This window comes from Prionailurus bengalensis, chromosome B4, assembly GCF_016509475.1.
Source record: "Prionailurus bengalensis isolate Pbe53 chromosome B4, Fcat_Pben_1.1_paternal_pri, whole genome shotgun sequence".
Taxonomy (NCBI): Eukaryota; Metazoa; Chordata; class Mammalia; order Carnivora; family Felidae; genus Prionailurus; species Prionailurus bengalensis.
In genome coordinates, this window is record NC_057358.1 from 68,145,366 (window position 1) to 68,168,085 (window position 22,720).

At 36.0% G+C, this 22,720-nt stretch overlaps 1 protein-coding gene across 4 annotated transcripts in view; it reads left to right on the forward strand.

The window, feature by feature from the left end:
• Nucleotides 1-22,720, forward strand: part of CNTN1 (contactin 1) — a 365,959-nt gene that overhangs the window by 69,223 nt on the left and 274,016 nt on the right. For 3 of the 4 annotated variants that reach the window (XM_043563335.1, XM_043563336.1, XM_043563338.1), the window contains exon 2: nucleotides 15,099-15,146. The exons of the other annotated variant lie outside the window; for it this stretch is intronic. The gene's annotated coding sequence lies outside the window, so the exon portion shown is untranslated. The remainder of the gene's footprint in view (nucleotides 1-15,098; nucleotides 15,147-22,720) is intronic. 4 annotated transcript variants of the gene reach the window in all.

Consider the following 22,720-nt stretch of genomic DNA (forward strand, 5'->3'; position numbering starts at 1 on the left):
CTCTTTTCCTACTTCAGTAGTCCTTCCTTTCTTTCATTGTTTTCTTACTTTCCTTATGTTCTTCTTATTCAAAACAGGCTAGAATATTTTGTCTTTCCTCCACCTAAGATATAACATAAGGTTAAAATATTCCTCTCATGGAATTTTGTATTACACAGTTTACTCAAGTTAATTATATAGTTTATGAAAAACCTTATGGTGCCAAAATATATCATATTTTTATGCCTTAAATGAACCCTCTTCCTTGAGAATACATATGTGTGTGTGTGTGTGTGTGTGTGTGTGTGTGTGTGTGTGTATAAATAATCTGAGTGATACTCAAAATATTTAACTACAGAACAAGTCCTGTATCTATACTTATATATGTATCTATGTCTATTTATCCATATGTATGTGTTAGTACAAGCTTTCAGTAATTGATCTTCTATAGTCAAATGTGCATAACACATTACCCCATGGCTGTATCGTCTCTTTTAAAGCTTAATATAATGTAGTCACCATATCTTGACACTCTGATATTCATGTCTATATAAAGTAACACCTTTAAAAAATTTAAGTCCGTGAAAATTAATACCTGAATTTAAGAAAACTGAATTTCAGACTTCCATAAAGCAAACTGCTGATAAAACACTCTATGTAAGTCTGTAGCCTATTTCCTTTTGAAACTGACTGGCTTGGCACTTTCCATTTGAAAAAAAAAATAGCAGTATGGTTAAGTGCACTTAATTTTTACTTTTATGTTCATCCCTTGGAACAGTGATGATTCAGTTATTTTTCCACCCTCTCAAATGCTTAAAAGCTAGATTTAAAAAACAAGAATAGATGTATACACCTGGAAAATAATTTATTTTACATAGTACAGCATTTTTTTTTTACTTTCAAAGAGTTAAATTTGTGACGTTGTGCAAGGATTTCATTTAAAAGACCATTGTAGTAACCTGGGGGATAGCATGGGCCAAGTTGTTAACCATGGAAATGGTGACAAGTGGTCAGATTTTAGACTTGTTTTGGGGTAGAATCAGGGCTTACATCACAGGTCTGACATCTGTGTTATCACACAAAGTCCTTTGCTCAGAAGAGCCCATGCTTGGTTTTATGCTCTGCTGTTATCATCTTGAAACTATTTTTCCTGTCTTTCTGGAGATACACTTGACATATAACATTATGTAACTTTAAGGTGTCCCATGTGATGATTTAATGCACATATATATTGTGAAATGATGTCCACAATAAAGTCAACACCTCTGTTACTTAAAAAGAGTGTATGCTATTGTGCACAGTAGGAAGCAACAGGGATTTAGAAAACCAAAAACAAAACCCAAATGAAAAAACAAAACAAAACAAAAGATGTTTGCTTTGTGATAGTGTTCAGAACTCTTTACTTAAAAAAAAAAAAAGGTATTTTTTTCCTGACCTCTGCTCTGTTCATGTTGCTATTCTAAGTACTTTGTGGCAGGTATTTGACACAGATCTCCGTTCTTAAGACACAAATTGTACACCAAAGGTAGAATACAGTTTCAAACCAATGTATCAGCAGATATTAGGTTACGTGATTTATAATTTATATGTAATTATCAGAAACATGTGTTAATAAACATGTGTTAATATTGGACACAGGACTCTAGATAGGGTCCTGATCAAATACAGTCTTCATAGCACCTGTTTTTAGCAGCACACTTCATATCTTCCTTCCCTAAAATTTAAGCTTAATTGTAACAAAGATGTGTTTGACTTGTTCCTGTTGGTTATCACTGTATTTGCAATATCCAGAAGCGTCTGGCATATAGAACGAGCTCAGTAATTTTCTGTTAATGATTTTTATTATCCTTAACATAACTTTTTAATTCTGTGGTTACTGATGCAATAAAACCTATCTCATTAGTATTGACTCATATTCAACATTATCAATTCAGATTTCCAGATTTCTGTTTTTTCCTTCCTTGTTCAAAATCGTGACTTCCCCATCCTATATGAATGCGACTGGAAACTAGTAGTTGATGCTAATTTACAAAAGGTAGCGAGACTCTTATGAGCAAAAACAGAATTGCAGACCAAAAAGATTGTAACACAAGTCACTTGACTGATGTCTGTGGGCTGAGTTGATCAGTGAAAAGAGAGGAGTAGAAAACAACTTGGACTTGGGATAATGTCTTTCAAAACCATATCTAAAAGTGGTCTTTCAAAACCATATCTAATGGAAGAAGCCTCACATTTGAAAGAGTTGCTTGAAAGATTCCCAAGCAGTATGGGCTTTGTGTGGTTGGAATGGAACTCTAAGGAGGCGGTAATAGTTACTGTGTCAGGAGAATTTCAAAGACCAAAATTCATTTTTGGATGATTAAGGGAAGCAATGGATCTGTCAGTAGTTTTATCAACCCTGAGAATATTTGCAATTTCACAAGACAACACATAGTTGAACAATGATTACAGAAAATACCTTTGAGGCGGTAATAGTCTCCTTTCATGGAGGAAAACACTAATGGTGATCGTCAACTCCTGTGAGAATTTTAACAGACAAATAAACTAAAGGTGATAAAGTCATTGCTTTGAAAAAGTACTTCACCTCGTCCCAGCCAGTCTAATTTCATGAATGCTTATAGAAATCACACATTTAAATCTTGTCTCAAAATGTAATTGAATTATTCTTTATTTTTTCATTATGATAAAAACATTTAAATTAGATTTATATTCTTCCACTTTTAAGTTTTTTTTACCTTTCTTTAGCTTTTTAAAAAAATCAATGTTTACTAAAACTTTGAGAGAGAAATTAGAGTAAGTCTTATGTATTTCTTTCTAATGTTTAATAAGAAAGTGGTTATTTTTCTTTGTCCGTTCTATGGAGGAGAGATTTGTTTTAATAACTACCTACTGTAGTTGAAAGAGAGCTAACATATTCAAATCAAGGGTTCAATTAAATGGTTTTAAAAATATAATATATACTTCTTTAGGTAGATTTCCTTATCTAAATCTGTTAACGTGAGAAAATTTAAGAACATTTCTTTTAATGTTTATTTATTTTTGAGAGAGAGACTGAGCACAAGTGGGGGAAGCGCAGAGAGAGAGAGAGGGAGACACAGAATCTGAAGTAGGATCCAGGCTCCAAGCTGTCAACACAGAGCCTGATGCCTGATGTGAGGCTTGAACTCATGAGTCATGAGATCATGACTTGAACCGAAGTTGGGCACTCAATCGACTGAGCCCCCCAGTCGCCCCATGAAGAAGTTTTTAGATATGAGGTTTAATTACTTAGAAGCTTGGGTAGTTAAGATTTAGCTTTATGATTCTTTTTTTCTGTTACATTTTTGAATATAAAATAAGTATACAATTTCCCTTACATCTCTGTAAGTCTGATAACCTGATGAGGGGTAACATATATAGGTATGTTACGAAGAAACCGTGGTTAATCTTCATTTTTGTACTGTTTGCTTTTTACTTAATTGAAGAGCCTTTTCTCTCAATTTAGGTAAGGCATAAACATGCTGTAAGTCTAGAAATCATTCTGAAAGAAAGTGTGCAGATATCTAAATTTGTGAATTTCACAAATGACTACAGAAAGAGATAGATCATTGTATAATGTTTGTTATTTGTAGGCACCAGTAAGTTTTCACAACCCAAGATTGAGGTTAAACACAAAGAACTAACACAATGACTACTTTGCATGGTATTAAATTGCCTTGGGATGTATGACCAAAAACAAGCAAGTGAACAAATTAAAGGAAACCTTAGAGATCAATATGAGGCAAAATGTACCAGAAGTAATATATTACTGCATAGTTACTCTATGAGTCAATTATAGATCTAGATAGATTCTTAATGTTATGAAACAAAAGCTTACTTGATTCATAGAATGTGGCTCATTAATTATCTATTGTAAAGACTACAAAAGTGACTATTTAAGCCATTTGTCTCATTCCACATGATAAGCTGTAATGTTATTGCAGCACACCGCACTGGTGTTTCTGTATTATTTTGTTTTGTATTTCTATTCTCATGATTAGGTTCTGAGTTCTTGCAGCATTCTAAAACAAGACTAAGCATTCTTATGCTTATGTCCATTATTTGACGTGTAAGACTAAAGCCTCTGTAAATATACTAAAACTCATTGAATTTTATACTTAAAATGGGTCAGTATTATGGCATGCAAATTATATCTCAATAAAGCTATATCTCAATAAAGCTGCTTAGAAAAAAAGAGAACCAGGACAGGATTTTATTTTCGCATCCACTAGTGATTTGTGACTTGGGATTTTTGGGTGTTCTGTGAAATACAGTGGTGTCAATGATTTATCCCCTGTTTTTATATTTTTCAACTTCAAAAATTTCGAATGAGCTTCTGGTTTTTTTTTTTTAAAGAAAAAATCTTTTTCCTTTCTTCCTCCTTTTCTACCTTCTAAATTTTAGATTAAAAAAATAGCCTGCGCCCTCTGTTTCTTTTTCTTTTTTTCTTTAAATGTTTATTTTTGAGAGAGGGAGTGTGTGCACAGGTAGGGAAGGGGCAGAGAGAGAGAGAGAGAGACAGAGAGAGAGAATCCCAAGCAGGCTCCATGCTCAGCCCAGAGCCCGATCTCACAACTGCAAGATCATGACCTGAGCTGAAATCAAGAGGGACACTTAACTGAGTCACCCAGGCGCCCCTGCATACTCTCCTTCCACCTCTTTATCCCTCACCCTATTCTAGCCCCTTCCTTTACTATTGGATTGAGACTGACTTTACAGAATTCACCAGTTACTCTTGAACTGCGAGCTGAAGTGATTTCTGCACAGTTCTCATCTTCCTGGAACTCCTTGAAGCAGGAGACATTCCTAAAAATCTCTTTTCACAGGGCACCTGGGTGGCTCAGGTCAGTTAAGTTTCCGACTCTTGATTCAGGCTCAGGTCCTGGTCTCACATTTCGTGGGCTGGAGCCTGCATCAGCCTCCGTGCTGACAGTGCAGAGTCTGCTTGTGATTCTTTCCCTCTCTCTTCTCGTTGCCTCTGTCTGTCTGTCTGTCTCAAAAATAAATAAATAAACTTAAAAAAACTAAAAAAAAAACCCAGAATCTCTTTTCATTAACACATGTTTTGTTTTGGCTTCAGTGATCCTGTTTTTAACTTGTTATATCCATTCTCTGATCACACTTTAACTTTCTTTCTGTTTTTTGGCTCATCTTGTAGATCCCACCGCTGCTAGTCCTAGATTCTTCCCATGTATGTTCTCTCATTTTCTTGGCCTTAGCTCTTACACCTCTATGGAAATGACACCCATATCCCTGACTCTAGCCCTGGCCACTCTCTTAGCTTTGGGTACATATATTCCATTCCTCTGTGACTTCTCCATCATCTGCATGCTTTGAACCTTAAAAATAAGTCATTTTCCTTCTCTCCCAAGACTCTATCTCCCAATCTTAATATTATGTTTATATATCCAGTCAATCATGCTGTAATGTTCAGAGTATCTTTAATTCTGCTCTCCTTTTTCATCCTCTATATCCGTTTTCATAGTAATAAGCTATTCCCAGGACTTAAAGGCTGGGAAGAGGCTGATGTTACATATACAGTCTAGGAACACAGACTTCCCTCAAGACCTTACTCTTTGTAACCTTCCAGGTGGCCATCCTGGTACAGATTTCCTTTAGTATAGTGTAAAAGAACAAGGTCATAGGACTGAAGCTATCATATATGGCACATTGCTGTGAATTACAAAAGGTTGCTTATAAAATATATATTCTTTTATCAGAAAAATTTTCCTAATACTGATTTTGTAAGACATATGAAATTTATTGTTGCCTGTGGAAAATTTCTACAATAAGCATACCTATGTCATCTGTGCCCTTATGTGTTGTAAGAGGTCCATAACTTGCACAATCATACAGAGTAGCTCTAAGTATAGGGCTACATTGTTCAGATCCTGGCCTTAGAGTTTAGTAGCTATATAACCTTGGTAATTTACTTAGTCACTTTAAATTACAGATTCATGACCTATAAAAGGTGACTAATAACATTATCTCTTTCAGAGGTTCTAGAAGGGTAAAATAGGAAAAAAAAAGGGTACAAGGGTAATTTAGGAAAAAATATATATATAATTAGAAAGTTCAAATTTACCGACAGATGTTCTCAGTCTACTGCTTCAGAGGCACAAATCATTAAACATGCCAGATTGTGAAATTCTTTACACTGAAGAAGAGATGAAACTACTGTTGTTTTTAACAGCTCACCCTATGTCATTGAAAATTTTGTCTTTGAGAATATTTCATTTAAGGACATTGTAAAAGAGCTAGAGGAGCAGTTGCCCTATTTTTCCAATGAGTAAATGTGTAGCTCAGAACCTAATGTTTCTACTTGAATGTTGCTGCGAGCTATTGGGACAAAACAATGAGAAGGCTTTTAAGGTACTACAAGAAAATGTCTTGACTTCATCATTTCCAACTTATGATTATATTTTATTTTTCTCCTATTTCAGGGTCAGCAAACTACAGGCCAGGGGCCACATCGAGCCCATGTATGGTTTTTGTAAATAAAGTTTTATGGGGACACAGCTACCCACATTCATTTATGTGTTGTCTTGCCTGCTTTCCCACTGCAATGGTAGAGTTGTGTAGTTGTCACAGAGACCTGTTCGTCCACAAGCATAAAATAGTTACCATCTGGCCCTTACATATAGAGTTTGCTGACCCCTGCCTTTTGATAGTTTTAAAATATTGCTTCAGTCAAACGTCCATTTTGCTCAATTCTACACGTAGAAAAAGAAAGATTGGATTGATCTGGAGTCTAGTGGGTCTTACTCTTTCCTCCAGAGTATCTTTTACTGATGAACAGTGGAAACCTAGGTGCATTGTGCTGCCTTAAAAGCATTCAGTTCCTTAGGTTTTACGAAAAATAAAACAAGACAAATGAAAAAACTCTAAGGCAGAATAACCTGTTCCTTTTCCCCAGACTACTGGCATTATCTAGAAAATGCTTCTTATACGAAATAAATATTTAATAAATACCTTTTCCCTTCTTTTGACATTAAAAAGCGATAGTAGGGAAAAGCCCGCTTAATATCAATGAACCATCTATTTGATGACACAGTGAGTGACTTAGTTCACTGTTGAAAACAAATTTGGATTGAAACTTGGGGAATTCTGTTAGTACCTGTCTTGTTCATTAAAGCAAGTGGTTGAAACCATGCCTTTCACATGGGAAAATAATCTCTATTTTGCAAGATTTCTAATATAATAATGTATGTTAAAAACTTGATAAATGAGTATTTCTCAATTAATAGCTATTATTTTTATTTTAAAGATTAAGTTCATTATTTAAAATATATCAAATTATTTCAATTTGCCCTTCAAAAAGTCTACTTAATACTCAATTTCCTGTTTTTTTCCAATTACTTAATACCTTCTGTGTATTCTTATTCTTTAAAATGAATAAAAATGTAACCTTCCTCACCTTTTTTTACCTCCCACTTGAAAGAATTCTACAAAGAAGATTTATAATTTAGAACCATTTTTTTAATGTTTATTTATTTTTGAGAGAGAGAGAGAGAGAGAGAGAGAGCGAGCAGTGGAGGGGCAGAGAGAAAGGGAGACACAGAATCTGAAGCAGACTCCAGGCTCTGAGCTGTCAACATAGAACCTGACATGGGTCTTGAACTCGTGAACTGTGAGATCATGACCTGAGCTGAAGCTGGATGCTGAACCAACTGAACCACCCAGGTGCCCCTAGAAGATTTATAATTTAAAAGCTAGTTTTTAATAACTTTTGTGTGGTGTCATTTGGATGTGTCGATACACCTAAAGTTATAGTTGGTTATGAAGCCCAAGAATATCTACTAAGCCTTAAGAAATTTACTTCTTTGTCAAGCTTTCCAATGTCCTAAACCCATGGTTATGGATTGGGCCTTAACTGTAAGTACATTCTCCAAGAAGTTTGCTGTCGCTTAAGACATTCTTTGTAATGTGTTTTAGAGTCAAGTCATGAAAGTTAAATATTCTACTTTAACTGTGAAGCAGTTAAGAAATATTTGGGGATCCAATATAGAAAATTCCCAAAGTTAAGTGAAAATTGGAGCAGAAGGGAAATCCCTTTTTAAAAGAAGAAATTGATTTTTAAAAATATCATTTCCACTGATACCAAAATAGAGCTACAATCAAAGTACAACAGGATATATTTTCATATACAAGCATAGTTCAAAGCCATCTAGTTCTGGTTTCTGCTCCTATCACAGTTATGAGGACTCATTTTTGCTGGAAATCTAAATATCTATAGAGTAAGTGTAGTTTGGGGGCAAATATAAGGGTTTTAAAGTTAGAATGTAGTCTGGATTCCTAAAATCTTCAGGACAATGTATCTTTCTTTTGAAAAGATACTTCAGACCAAAGTATAGTTTGTTGTTGTTCTTGTTTGTTTTTGTTTTTGTTTTGTTTTTTAATATTCTATTATAGGTCCTGTGAAGCTTAAAATTACCTAGTCTGGAGACTATAGTTTATCAGTACAGGGTTAAGGAAGAGATGTTTATACTCTTATTATACCAGGATCACTGCTCACCAAAACAAACAGCATATGCATGTGTACTAGAACTTGAAGTAATTGAAGCCAGCATGAAGTATTTATATACAGTAAGTGTAGTCTGAGAGGAACATACTTTGGGGAAAATTATAAGAAGTTAGGGTTGGAAAAGACAATCATGAGGAGCCACTCATCTCACAGTTTGTGGAAGGTGGAAATACTGGAGAAGTTTCAGATTTGTTGTGTGCACAACCCAGTTGGGAAGAGGCATATCAATCAACTGAATGATTAGACTTTGAAGTTTAAGGCCATTAGGGATTTGGAATATTAGAGATGAAAATTCTGAAGCATCAGCCAAGAATTTATTGAGTTGGCAATTCTGTGGGAAACTACAATACGATTCTAGGATATCTGACATATGAAGTAAAATTTGAGATGTTTTCTGATACTTGTCTTTTGTATCTTCATAGAGATATAAAAGTGTGGTGTTTTCCTTTTTGTTTTGAGAAACAAAGGATCAAGCCTCATTTTAAGGTTCATCTCCAAATTCCATGAATCAAAAGAGAAGACCTTAAAATAGGAGCTCTATTCAAGCTTCTTGTTTTGGTTAGGGGTTCAGGGCTCATAGAGTAGGAAGATGTGATCTATTTCCTGGAATTGATCACACCAATGGGTAGATTTTCTTTTTTTAATGTTTTAATTTAAATTCTACTTAGTTAACGTGCAGTGTAATATTAGTTTCTGGTGTACAATATAGTGATTTAGTATTTCCACACAACACCTGGCGCTCATCATGACACATGTGCTCCTTAATCCCCATCACCTTTTTAACCCCCCCCCCCCCACCTCTCTTCTGGTAACCATCAGTTTGTTCTCTGTAGTTACAGGCCCGGGGGTTCCTGGGTGGCTCAGTCTGTTGAGTGCCCAACTTTGGCTCAAGTCATGATCTCATGGCTCATGGATCCGAGCCCTAGGTTGGGCTTTGTGCTGACAGCACAGAGCCTGGTCTGGATTCTCTCTCTCCCTCTCTCTGCATCCCATCCCCTTGCATTCTCTCCCTGTCTCTCAAAAATAAACATTTTTTTTAAAGAGTCTGTTTCTTGGTTTGCCTCACTTTCTCTTTTTTTTCCCATTTTCTCATTTGTTTTGTTTCTTGAATTCCACATGAGTGAAAAAATTGTCTTTTTAAAAGAATTTTTATACCAGAATGATAAAAGGCTATCATTTATTAAGGTGGCATGACTCATTAATTAATCAAACTTTGTCTTAGACTAGAAAGTAATAATGTGCTCACTAGTAACGTTACCTCTGTTAGTAAGAGCTGTCTCATTCATAAACAACTAAAAGTAGGAGCCAAATAAATGATACTAAGTTGGATGTAAAACAAATTCAAGATCCTTAAACTGTAAGTGAACAGCACAAGCAATGTTAATCTTGGGATGTAAGCAATGATTGTATCAGGCCTCCTAAACCATCTGTGCATGAGTAAAGTGTTAGGAGCAGGTGAATTCACAACCATATCTGGGAAAAATGGCTTCAGATGAGACAAAGGGAAGAAAAATTTCACCTAAGCCACCAGAAGACATAATGACTCTGCCCTCCTGCACTCGTATCTCTAACATTGCACATCTTAAAATTTTTTTTTAAGTTTACTTTTTGAGAGAGAGAGAAAGAGAGAGAGTACAATCAGGGAAGGAGTAGAGAGAGAGAGACAGAGACAGACAGAGGATCTGAAGCAGCCTCTGTGCTGAGAGCAGAGAGCCTGATGCAGGGCTCGGACTCAAACTGTGAGATGACCTGAGCTGAAGTCGGACACTTAATCTACTGAGCTACCCAGGGACCCCTGCACATCTGTCTTGATCATTCAAAATAGAAAATGTAAATCTCAGTTCAGGTTGAGCCATTGAACATGACCCTGTTCCTATGTTGACTATGTGTCAGAGATCCTTGGACAAACTCTCCTTTCCTTTCCTAAGGGTTTCATTGGAGATAAGTATACCCAACCCCTCCCCCCACCACCCTGCCATGTATAAGAATAACAGTGTCGTTTATTTTTTTTTTTTATTTTAAAAAAAATTTAACGTTTTATTTATTTTTGAGACAGAGAGAGACAGAGCATGAACAGGGGAGGGGCAGAGAGAGAGGTAGACACAAAATCGGAAGCAGGCTCCAGGCTCTGAGCCATCAGCCCAGAGCCCGACACGGGGCTCGAACTCACGGACCGCGAGATCGTGACCTGAGCTGAAGTCGGACGCTTAACCGACTGAGCCACCCAGGTGCCCCAACAGTGTAGTTTAAATCTTGTTATTTTGTTATCTTATATGGGATAAGGGGAGAATTGTCCTTGTTCTGCCTCCCATGAAATTAGTCACCAAAGTGAAATACTGGTGCCAGAGAATCCAAAAGCAGCATCATTGGGTGAATATAGCAGCATAAAAAGCCATAAATTTAATCGCCTCTGTGTGTACCCTTTGTCTTCTCAATTGTACTCTATTACAGTCAAAATGGATCTTTATTGATTTAGTTAATGCCTCTTTATATTTTGGCATCCGCATCTGATTTCATATTTTCTTAGGAGAAAAAAAATAACTTCCCCTTAGAGTGGCTATATAAATGATCAAAATAAATGAATGAGTTTTAGAAATCGAATGCTCTCTTTTCTGTCCTCTTTCTATTGCTTTTCAGCAGTCATCTCATGAGATTAAATGGTATGTAGAATATTACTTGGGTGCAATCTTGCCTTGTCACAAGAAATTGTCAATCCTCGAAGTTCAATTTTGTGACAGAATATTTTAGTTGATTAACTTGTCAGGTCTGCTGTAAATAACAAAATATACTGAGTTCTTAAGGAGAGGTTTATAATGCTCCTGCATGAAAATATTGAATAGTAAAAATATGTCTGGAAAACATATTTTTTTTCTCCCCAACTCATCACATGATTTCCTCCCTTAATTAAACACACACGCACACAAACACACACACACACACACACACACACACACACACACACACACACACGGAGTTCGAAAATGCCAACTCTGCTTTTTTAATTGACCAGAGGAAAAGCCAGTGTTACCTTCCTGGATCTTACTGAATCCACCGAACGCTCTCCAGTCCTCATCTGGTTTGCTGTCTGTAGTGCTGCACACTTTTACTCAGTCTCTTTCCTTGCACATATCTTCTCCTTTGCTTCCGTAATGTCATACTCTCTTGGATTTGCCTGATTTCTTGGTTTCTCTACAATCTCCTTTGCTGGTTCGTTTTCCTCTGCCCATTCCTTAAATGTCTGCATTTGCTTCAGGGCTCTGTCGTTATTAGTCTCTCCTCTCATTTTCCCACCTCTTCTACCTTCTGAGGTGTAGCTAAGTCTTTAACAGCCCAGGTCATGTAAACCAACTACTCAGATTTTATCATGTGCATTAGTTTTCTATGCTGCGTAACAAATAATACAAACTTTATGGCTTAAGACAGACCTCATTTAGTATTTTACAGTTCGCTGGGTCAGAAGTCTGGGTGGGTTTCAATTGGGTCCTCTGCTCAGGGTCTCACAACCTGAACTCAAGCTGTTAGCTAGGACTGAGGGCTCATCTGAGGCTTGAGGTCTCTTCTGAGCTCACTGGTGTTGGCAGAATTTAATTTGTTGTGGCTATAGGGCTGAATTCCCCATTTTCTTGATGGCTGTTTGCCAAGGGCAGTTCTTAGCTCTTGGAAGCTGATTGCAATGCTCTGCCATGTGGCCCCCTGCATAGGTCCTCTCACGCTTTTAATCTCTGGTGGCAGGGAGGACCTCATTTCCTCTGAAGGGATCGACTGATGAGGCCAGGCCCACAAAGCTCTCCCTTTTGGTTTTGATTAACTCAGAGTCAACTCATTAATAACTAAATCATGAGAATTATATCCCATCACATTTACAGGTTCTGCCCTACACAGGACAGGACATTGTACAAGGTGTGAACATCATGAGTTGGGCATGTTGGAGGCCGTCTTAGAATTCTGCCTGCTATACCCTAGTTCTGCCATTTACTAAGTCTGTGAATTTGGGCAAATTCTATAATTTCTTTGTGCCTTGGTTTTCTCATCTTTAAAATGGGATGATAAACAGAGTACTCTTTATGGGGTTATTGTGAGGATTAACTGGATTGAAACATGCGAAACAGAACAGTGACTGATACATAGTAAGAGTCTGCAAAAATTCTGTTATCATTGGGGTGCCTGGGTGCCTGGGTGGCTCAGTCAGTTGAGCATCTGACTTTGGTTTAGGTCATGATCTCATAGTTCATGAGTTCAAGCACCTGTGTCGGGCTCTGTGCTGACAGCTCAGAACCTGGAGCCTGCTTCAGATTCTCTCTCTCTCTCTCTCTCTCTCTCTCTCTCTCTCTGCCCATCCCTCACTCACACTCTGTCTCTTTCTCTCTCTCAAAAATAAATAAACATTAAAAAAATGGAGACACCTGGTTGGCTCAGTCGGTTGAGTGCCCAACTCTTGGTTTTGGCTCAGGTCATGATCTCTCAGTTTCGTGAGTTCAAGCCCTGCATTGGGCTCTGTGCTGACAGCTTGGAGCCTACTTGGGATTCTCTCTCTCCATCTTTCTTTGCCCCTCTCCTGCTCACACTATCTCTGTCTCTCTCAAAATATAAATGAATAAACTTGAAAAAATTCAGTTATCATTATTACTCTATTTTCTCCCCATCCACTCTCATGGCATCAGTGTTACTGATATTCCTATGACTTCCAAATTTATGTCTCCAGTCAAGATCTCTGAGCTTTAGACACTTAAAATATCCTAATTCATATCTACACTTGTATATCTGATAAGCAATCTAAGTACAATTTGCCTAAATCTAAGCACATGATTTCACTTGCAAACCTGATCCTGGCTAGTAATTCTTATCACAGTAAATAGTACTCCTTCATGAAGTTCTATACACTCCCCAAATTCTTCATATTTTCCTACTATGCATTCATTCAAAAAACATTTTTTTGGAGTATCTACTGTGTGCAAAGTATTGTGTCAGAGGATATAATGGTCAATAAAAATTGAGGTCTCTACCTCATGTAGCTTACAATCAAGTGAGAGAGACAGATTATAATCTATCGCTCCAAACTTATTAAAACAAACCAATTTTATCAATGTATTTTGCAAATATTCTAGTCCAAGGCACTATCTTTCTTTCCTGAACTAGAGCAATAGCCTTTCAACTGGGTTTCTACGTTCACTCTTCCTCTACTTTCTCTTTCCTCACCAGAGCTACCATCTTCAAGATCACACTACCACACTCCTGTGTGTAAACCTTGCAGTGGCCTCCTGTAGTCTGTAAGATAGAAACTCATCTTCCTCATAGCCTGCTATGGCCCTGCATGACCTCGCCAGCTTTATGCACCCCTACACACTGTTCCATTCCTGTTTCTGCTTTAACAGCCTTCTTCCTGCTTCTCAACACTGCCACACTTGTCCTGCCTCAGCACCTTGCACCTGCCTGTCCTTCTAAAATGGGCATTCTCTCCTTCTTGACAACTCTATCTTTACCTGGTAACTCTCAGCTCAAATTTTATCCCTCTCCTTTATCCTCCCAGTTTACTAAGTGAGGATCCCCACTGGAGTCAAGGTACTTTATGAGTCTTCTTCATGACATTTAATGTGGTACATAGTTATGTATGAAGTTGAATCATTACCTGATTAATATCTGCTGTCATTCTTGGAGAGGGGTGTTTGATGCAAGATCTAAAAGATGAGCTTCAGCCATATGTAGAGCTAGGTTTTACACCTATGTTTTGTTTATGAGGGAATATGACATGGGCTGCATTTTAAATGGAAAGGCTATTCTCACAATGTGTATTTGATGGGACAAGTTTTCTACCTCTGTGTCGATTCAGCCCAGCTTACCCTAACAGTATTTGAGAGGAAACATTTGTGGTTATGAGGGGTACTAAAGACCTGGACAAGAATGTGAAAATATTCTGTAAACTGTAAGACTTAACACAGAATTTTTATTGCATTTACTGTTGTTAATATCACTGAAGTATCAGTTTATCCAAAACCTGAGCTATGTTTAATTTAATCCATTTGATTTTACCCAAATATTTGGTTTCCTCTGTGAAATGTTTTAGATTTACCTGTTTTTTCCCCTTAAGTTTGTGTGTATGTGTACGTATTAGTGTACTATCAATATGTATACATACATATGTAATGTGCACACACAAACACAGTATATACAATGTGGGTATGGTGTATATACAGGCTTCTCTAAAATATATTCCAATCTAGTGTTCAGTATCATAAAATGGGACCAGCTCAGCAGCTATTACCCTGTTTTATTTAAAGTGTTTATTTTTAGTTCAATTTAATGATGGTGAATAACAGGATATTTGGACTCTGAGCCATCAATAGGCTTTGCAAACAATGAAAAAATCAAATCCCTTTAACTTAAAAGTGCTTACTGATTTTATAAATGTATTTTGCAAATATGCTAAAATTTTACTGTGATGGTGAAAGCAACAAACAAAAGCTTGTAGAGGATTAAAATGCAACTTTTTTTTGTAGAAAATGTTAAAAATCATTGCTCAAGTAGCAATACCTTTGTCTTCAAGCTAATTGACTATAATTTCATAATTATTGATTTGTAGATATCCAATTTGGATCATTTCTGAAGCTGAATTCAGAACAATCTTAAGGTAAGGTGTTTACTTAGAGAAAGAGATTGTGTGTGTGTGTGTGTGTGTGTGTGTGTTACAGAATAAAAAAATCTGATATTGAAAATGATATTGATTCCATTTTAACTTATAATATTTCTCAACTTAAAAAATATATCAAAACATATGATAAATGTCCTCTAAGTATCCTTTCTGCAAATGCCCATATGAGCAAATCACTGAAAATATACAAAACAATTAGAGTACAATTAATACTAAATAGTGTAATGCTCAATGTTGCTGAGTTAATAGATGTTGGAATGAGCTATCAGATGTGGGCTGAATAATAGGGACGTATCATGGAATTAATAGTAATAACAGTAACAATAACACCAACAGCAATAATAATATTTACTTATCATTATAATCCAGTCTACTAAATACTTTATAAAAATGCTTTATGTCATACAATCTTTACAAATTTCTGAAGCCAAAGTATTATTATTCTCATTATTATTGTTAATATCATTTTATAATCAGAAACCCGAGGCATGTCTAGAGTCATGTAGCTGGTGAGTGGCATGGTTACCAGCTGAGGTCTATACCACAGCAAGTTTTGGTTTCCTACCACTATATAAACTGCCTGGGGAAGGTAAGAGTTAAGCAGCATGTTGTGAACTTTGGATTCAGAAGAGAATGAGAAGGGAAGTTTTTGCAGTATGAAGGCCACTTAACAAAAATGTGAAAGGTGATCTAGATATTCCCTGTGCTTGAGTGACAAGTTGGAATGAAGAACATTTGAGGAAAATGTAATGAAAATTGTGTAGCCAGAGCAGATGGAGCTTATGGACATATTTTGGTGGATAAATACCGAGTGTTCCAGTTTCATCTTTATTGCCCTCTACCCGAAAACTACTAATCTGGATTTTTGCTATTATAGTTGAGTACAGTAATCTACAATCTGGTCAGGGTAGCCAGTTAAAAAAAAATCAATTAGCAATAAAATACTAGAATTAGGAAGGATCATTGAAAATTACGTAGTCCTGTTAAAGCATGAAATGGCAGCCTACTCCTGATAGAGGCGTTAGAAACAGAGAGGCATGCTATTACCAAAAGACATGAAAGTAAACAAATATTACAGGTCTTCATGGTAGATTAGATAAAAGGAATAAAGGGGAATGAAGAGCAGAGATGGTTTCAAGTTTATTATAGCAAAAAAGAAAAACTACAAAACTGATGAAAGGGAAATATTGTGAGACAACAGAGTAAGTTTGATTTTTCTTTCTTGCATCCAAAATGTCAATGGAGCCCCATATTCATATATCCTATAGGACACAGAAAATTACATGAAGAAAACAGGTGAAGATTGGGTTCTAATATCATTAAATGTATTTTTTAAGAGGCTGTAGAGTGGATGATAACTGTGGAAGGATTAGTATAAAAATAGAAGCACATGGGCTGATTTTTTTCTTTAGTTTTCATTTTCTTTTTAAATTTTTAAAAAGTTTTTAATTTTAATTCCAGCATAGTTAATATACAATGTTATGTTAGTTTCAGCTGTATAATATAGTGATTCAACAATTCTATATAGTACTCTGTGCTCATCATGATAGGTGTACTCTTAATCCCCATCACCTATTTCACCCATTCCCCTACCACCTCTCCTCTGGTAACCATCAGTTTGTTCTCTAGTTAAGAGAACAATACTTAAGGAGTGTTTCTTGGTTTGTCTCGCTCTCTTTTTTTCCTTTGCTAGTTTGTTTTATTTCTTTAATTTTGCATATGAGTGAAATCATGTGATATTTGTCTTTCTCTGACTTATTTTGCTTACTCTCTAACTCTTTCCATGTCATTGCAAATGGCAAGATTTCATTCTTTTTCATGGCTGAATAATATTCCATTATATGTATATCCTGCCTCTTCTTATCCACTTATCTATTGTTTGACACAGGGTTGCTTCCCTAATTTGGCTATTTCAAATAATAATACAATAAACAGAGGGGTGCATGTATCCCTTTGTATTAGTAGTTTTGTATTTTTTTGGTAAATATCCAGTAATACAATTACTAGACCATAGGGTAGTTTTATTTTTAACTTGTTAGGGAACCTCCATAATCTTTTCTACAGTGGTTGCATCAGTTTGCATTTCCACCAACAGTGAATGAGAGTTCCTTTTTCTCCACATCTTTGCAAACACTTGTTATTTCTTGTGTTTTTAATTTGAGCCATTCTGAGAGGTGTTAGGTAATATCCCATTGTAGTTTTGATTTGTATTTCCCTAATGGTGAATGATATTGAGCATCTTTTCATGTGTCTGTTGGCCATCTGTATGTCTTCTTTGGAGAAATATCTGTTTGTGTCTCCTGCCCATTTTTATTTGGATTATTTGGTTTTTGGGTATTGGGTTGTGTAAGTTCTGTATATATTTTGGATACTAACCCTCTGTCAGATATGTCATTTGCAAATATCTTCTCCCATTCCATAAGTTACCTTTTAGTTTTGTTGATTGTTTCCTTTGTTGTGCAGATGCTTTTTATTTTGATGTAATTCCAATAGTTGATTTTTGCCTTTATTTCCCTTGCCTCAGGAGACCTCTAGAAAGAAGTTGCTATGGCTGATGTCAGAAAAATTACCACCTGTGCCCTTTTCTAGGATTTTTATGGGCTCAGGTCTCACATTTAGGTCTTTAATCCATTTTGAACTTATTTTTGTGTATGATGTAAGAAAGTAAAGTGGTCCAATTTCATTCTTTTGCTTGTATGTAGATGTCCAGATTTTCCACTACCATTTGTTGAAGAGACTTTCTCCCATTATGTATTTTTTCCTCCTTTATCAAAGGTTAATTGACCATATAACTGTGGATTTATTTCTGGGTTTTCTTTTCTGTTCCATGGATATATGTGTCTATTTTTGTGCCAGTACCATGCTGTTTTGTTTGCTACAGATTTGTAATATAATTTGAATTCTGGAATTGTGATGACTCCAGTTTTGTTTTTCTTTTTCTTGACTTTGACTATTCAGGGTCTTTTGTGGTTCCGTTCAAATTTTATGATTCTTCAAGTCCTGTGAAAAATGCTGTTTGTATAGGGATTGCATTATATTTGTAGGTTGCTTTGGGTGGCATAAACATTTTAACAACATTTGCTCTTCCTCCATGTGCATGGAATGTCTTTCCATTTCTTTGTATTGTCTTCTGTTTCTTTCATCAGTGTTTTATAGTTTTCAGAGTACAAGTCTGTCACCTCTTTGGTTAAGTTTATTCCTCAGTATTTTATTCTTTCTGGTGTAATTGTAAATGGTATTGTTTTCTTGATTTCTCTTTCTATTGTTTCATTATTAGTGTATAGGAGTGTAAACGATTTCTGTACATTGATTTTGTATCCTGTAACTTTACTGAATTCATTTGTCAGTTCTAGAATTATTTTTTTTTTGGTGGAATCTTCAGGTTTTCTATATGTAGTATTATGTCATCTGCAAATAGTGAAAGTTTTACCTCTCCCTTACCAATTTGGATGCCTTTTGGGGGCTGATATTCTAAACACCATTTTCAGTTGAACATTTTAAAAATAAAATACAACTATGTAATGCTGAAAAATGCATGTGAGATAATGCAACCTGATAATAGTCCGACCTTCTATGCCTAATTCTAAACTTATAAACTTTGTTTGTTTGGGATTTCTTTGGCAATATAATGTTGATTTTTTTAACTAGGTAAATGCAAATTACTTAAAACTCAACTCTGGAAAACATTTATTTTAAATGCTGACAATATTGATTGCCTTTCATTGAGTATTATCTTGTTAATTATGCTTCAGGTAAAATACAATTTAAAATCACTTTTATTTCAGAATGAAAACATCCATTGTGTAATGAAATATGTGAATTAGACGATAAACAGGAAGAGAAAGAACGAGAACAAGCTCAATTTAGGCTACAAGTTAATTCATTTGGAGTGAAGTCTGATTAAGGCTGGCTTACAATACTATAATATTTTTTATAATACCATAACTGTTTTTTCCTAGGATTAGTAAAAAAAGGACAAGTTGAAATGATATGTACTACAGAATTATAAACTTCTTACATTTTACTAACCATTTTCACTCATAGGTTAAATTCATCAAATATTAATTCAGGACCTAAATTTAGTGTTAAATTCTGGGTCTACCACATTTTCAATAGATACAGTTCCTCTTTTCAAGATGCTCAGAGTCTAGTTTAAAAAAAAATATGTAAACAAGTTATTATAGTATAGTGTAATTCCTTGCCATAGAAGCAAAAGGATAGGATTACTTCTGATTCAGTGGATCAGGACTGCTCATAAATATCAGCAAGGGAATGTGGAGCTTCATAAGCCTGAAAGAAGATATACTTCTGAAATTTGGATTTAAGCTTAATCATGTTTTAGAAAACTCTAATGTTAGTGCAAAAACTAACAGTAGGCTTTGAATTTCTTAGAATTTGATTCTCAAAGACTGTGATTTTTTTTTTTTTGTTTTGATTGCAGTCTGGAGGAGAGTCTTCATATAATGGACCATCTATTTTTAGCAAGTAGGGATTTAACATGTGAAACATATTGCCTGCGATTTGCTACTGATTTTCCTTGACAGCCTTACTATCAAGAATGTTACTTGTTAAATGCATTAAGAAGCTGACTGGGAAAGCTATCACTTTGTTAACAGTTTTACTTAAGTAATAAAACCTTTGTTATATAAGCAATGGGATGTATTCTTTCAATTTATAAAAATAAAGTTGGATAGGTTTTAAAAAATAGGGAGACAGTTCCTTTTCTGGCAGTTGTTAAATGAAAAACTGTAAAAATATAACTACGAAACCCTTCTTTTAAAATGCTTTTCTGAGATGGTAGGAAAGTAAAGACTCTAAAGAGGATAAAAACAAGCAAAAGAAGCAACCCTCAGAGGAAAGCAAGACCAAAGCTGGGGAGACAAGGTGAAGTCTAGGGCTAGTCCAAGTTGGAGTGTGATAGATGGTTTCTCAGGAAACCAGGATCCTCAAGGACAACGGTAAGAGTAAGGATGCACAAGAAACCCACCACTGAGAAGGTGCATCCAAAAATTGCCTATCTAGACTTTGACACTGAGTGAAGTGACACAGATTTGCCCTTAGAATTCAGAACTTTTGGTCAGCGTTCACTGGGATTTGGTGGCAGATTCACCGGTGTGATCCAACATATTTCATCCAATAATTTAGAATGTTTCTGAATTCACAATTGGTGGGAGGAAGCAAAAGAAATAATTTGCCACACGAATCTAAATTCAACATTTTCAAGATAAATTTCTAGAGAAATTAGTTAACAAGTCAAAACTACAAAACATAAAGAATAAAATGGATTTAAAAGGCTGGAAAAAGCCATGACAGAAGATACAGTTTTAAAAGGTATATTATGCTACAATGAGCAGATTTGGAAGAAAAATATGTTTAATACTGTATTAATTTTCTATTGTTTCCATACCAAATCACCACACACTAAGTGTCATAAAACACACAGATTTATCAGGTTACATTTCTATAGATCAGAAGTCTAAAACGAGTGTCACCAGATACAAAGTATATAGCCAGGATGCATTTCATTCTAGAAGCTCCAGAGGAGAATTGAATTGGTTTCCTGTTCACTTGGCTTCCTGGCAGAATTCAGTTCCTTGTGGTTGTAGGACTGAGCTCCTTGTTTTGTTGCTGGCTCTAAATTGAGGATTTCTCCTAGCTTCCAGTTGTTACCTCATGCCTTGCATTGGTCCCACCTCCCCTGTTTTTTTTTTTTCTTCCAAAGCCAGCAACAGCAGGTTGAGATCTTCTCACATCCTATCACTCTGACCCCTTTCAGTTCAAGTTGGCAGTATCTTTGGTTGTATAAAATTCTGTAGAACTCTGTGGGTGTTCCGTGGATGGAAGGATTCTATGGAGGATTCACCCCATTAGACAAGAGCCTCACCAACAGATCTTAACAAGAAAATCTCTTCACTATTTTTGGCTTTGGCTGAGATGGCTGAGGGTGTCTATGATCACTTCCTGAATTTCTTTAAAGAGTCTTTTTTTGCTACAGAATACTTTGCTCTCTTGGTTTTTCTGAAGAATATTAGAAAACTAATCACTTAGTTTTAAATAAAAATTGCATTAAAATAATCTTTTAATTTTAGCATCTTTGCATATTTGGGATACAGATAGGTTAAGAATTTCCAAAATCCTCAAGCCCTGGTTCCTTTTTGTTTAACAGCTTCTCCTTCTATTTATCTCTCTCCCCTCGCATTTTACTCTAAAGAGAAAAAAAAAAAATCAGCCTGCACCTTCAACATTTTGCTTGGAAATCTTTTCAGCTAAATATTCAAATTTATTGCTTACAAGTTCTGCTTTCCACATAACTGCATGACACAGTTTTGTACCACTATGGAAAAAATTCCTTTCGTCTGGTTTCCAATAACATGTTTTCATTTCCTTCTGAGCCTTCAACCAGCAGCATGCTTAAAATCTACATTTCTGTTTAGTCTGTTCATCACCATTTATGTTTTCTTCTGAGAAAATATAGAATTTCTCTGTAATGCTTGCACTTCCTTCTGAGCCCTCGTGGACAGTCTTTAAAGCCCTTCTTTCTGCTAACAGTCTATTCAAATAAATGTCAGCTTCCTCCCCCCGCCTGCCATGCTTCTCAGAATTCTTCTAACCTGTGCCTGCTGCCTGATATCAAAAATCAGTGCCACAGTTTTAGATATTTGTTACAGCAACACCTCACTCCTGATACTGAAATCCATGTTATTTTTCTACTGCTGCTAACAAATGACTACAAACTTAATGGTTTAAAACAACACAAATTTATTATTTTACAGTTTTCTAGATTAGAAGTCCACTATAGTTCTCAATGGATTCAAACTTAAGAGTGGCAGAAATATATTCCTTTCTGGAGGCTCTATGGGAGTATTAGTTTCCTGCTCATTCAAATTCCTGACCGAGTTCAAATCCTTATGATTGTAAGGACTGGGTCCCATTTTATTGATGATTATAAGCTGAAGTTTGTTCTTGGCTTCTAGGGGCTGCTGCATTTCTTGGCTCATGGACCCATCCTTACCTTTCAAACGCCAACAACAGTGGGCTGAGTCCTTTGCGCTTTTCATCTCTCTGACCAATATTTCTGCCTTCCTCTTCTGCTTTTAAGGACTCGTGATTAGACTGGGACAATCCAGACTTTTAGGATAATCTTACCATCTCAAGTAAGCTTACACTGATTACATCTTCAAAGTCCCATTTGCCATGTAAAATAATATACTCACAGATTCCGAGGACTAGATCACAGGCATCCGGTGGGGGGGGTGGGGCGTGGGGAAGGGGGATATTATTCCAACTATCAAAAGTATATTTAAAGAAATGTTTGTGGGACGCCTGGGTGGCTCAGTCTGTTAAGCGTCCGACTTCGGCTCAGGTCATGATCTCACGGTCCGTGAGTTCGAGCCCCGCGTCGGGCTCTGTGCTGACAGCTCAGAGCCTGGAGCCTGCTTCCGATTCTGTGTCTCCCTCTCTCTCTTATCCTCCCCCGTTCAGGCTCTGTCTCTCTCTGTCTCAAAAATAAATAAACATTAAAAAAAAATTAAAAAAAAGAAATGTTTGAAAAT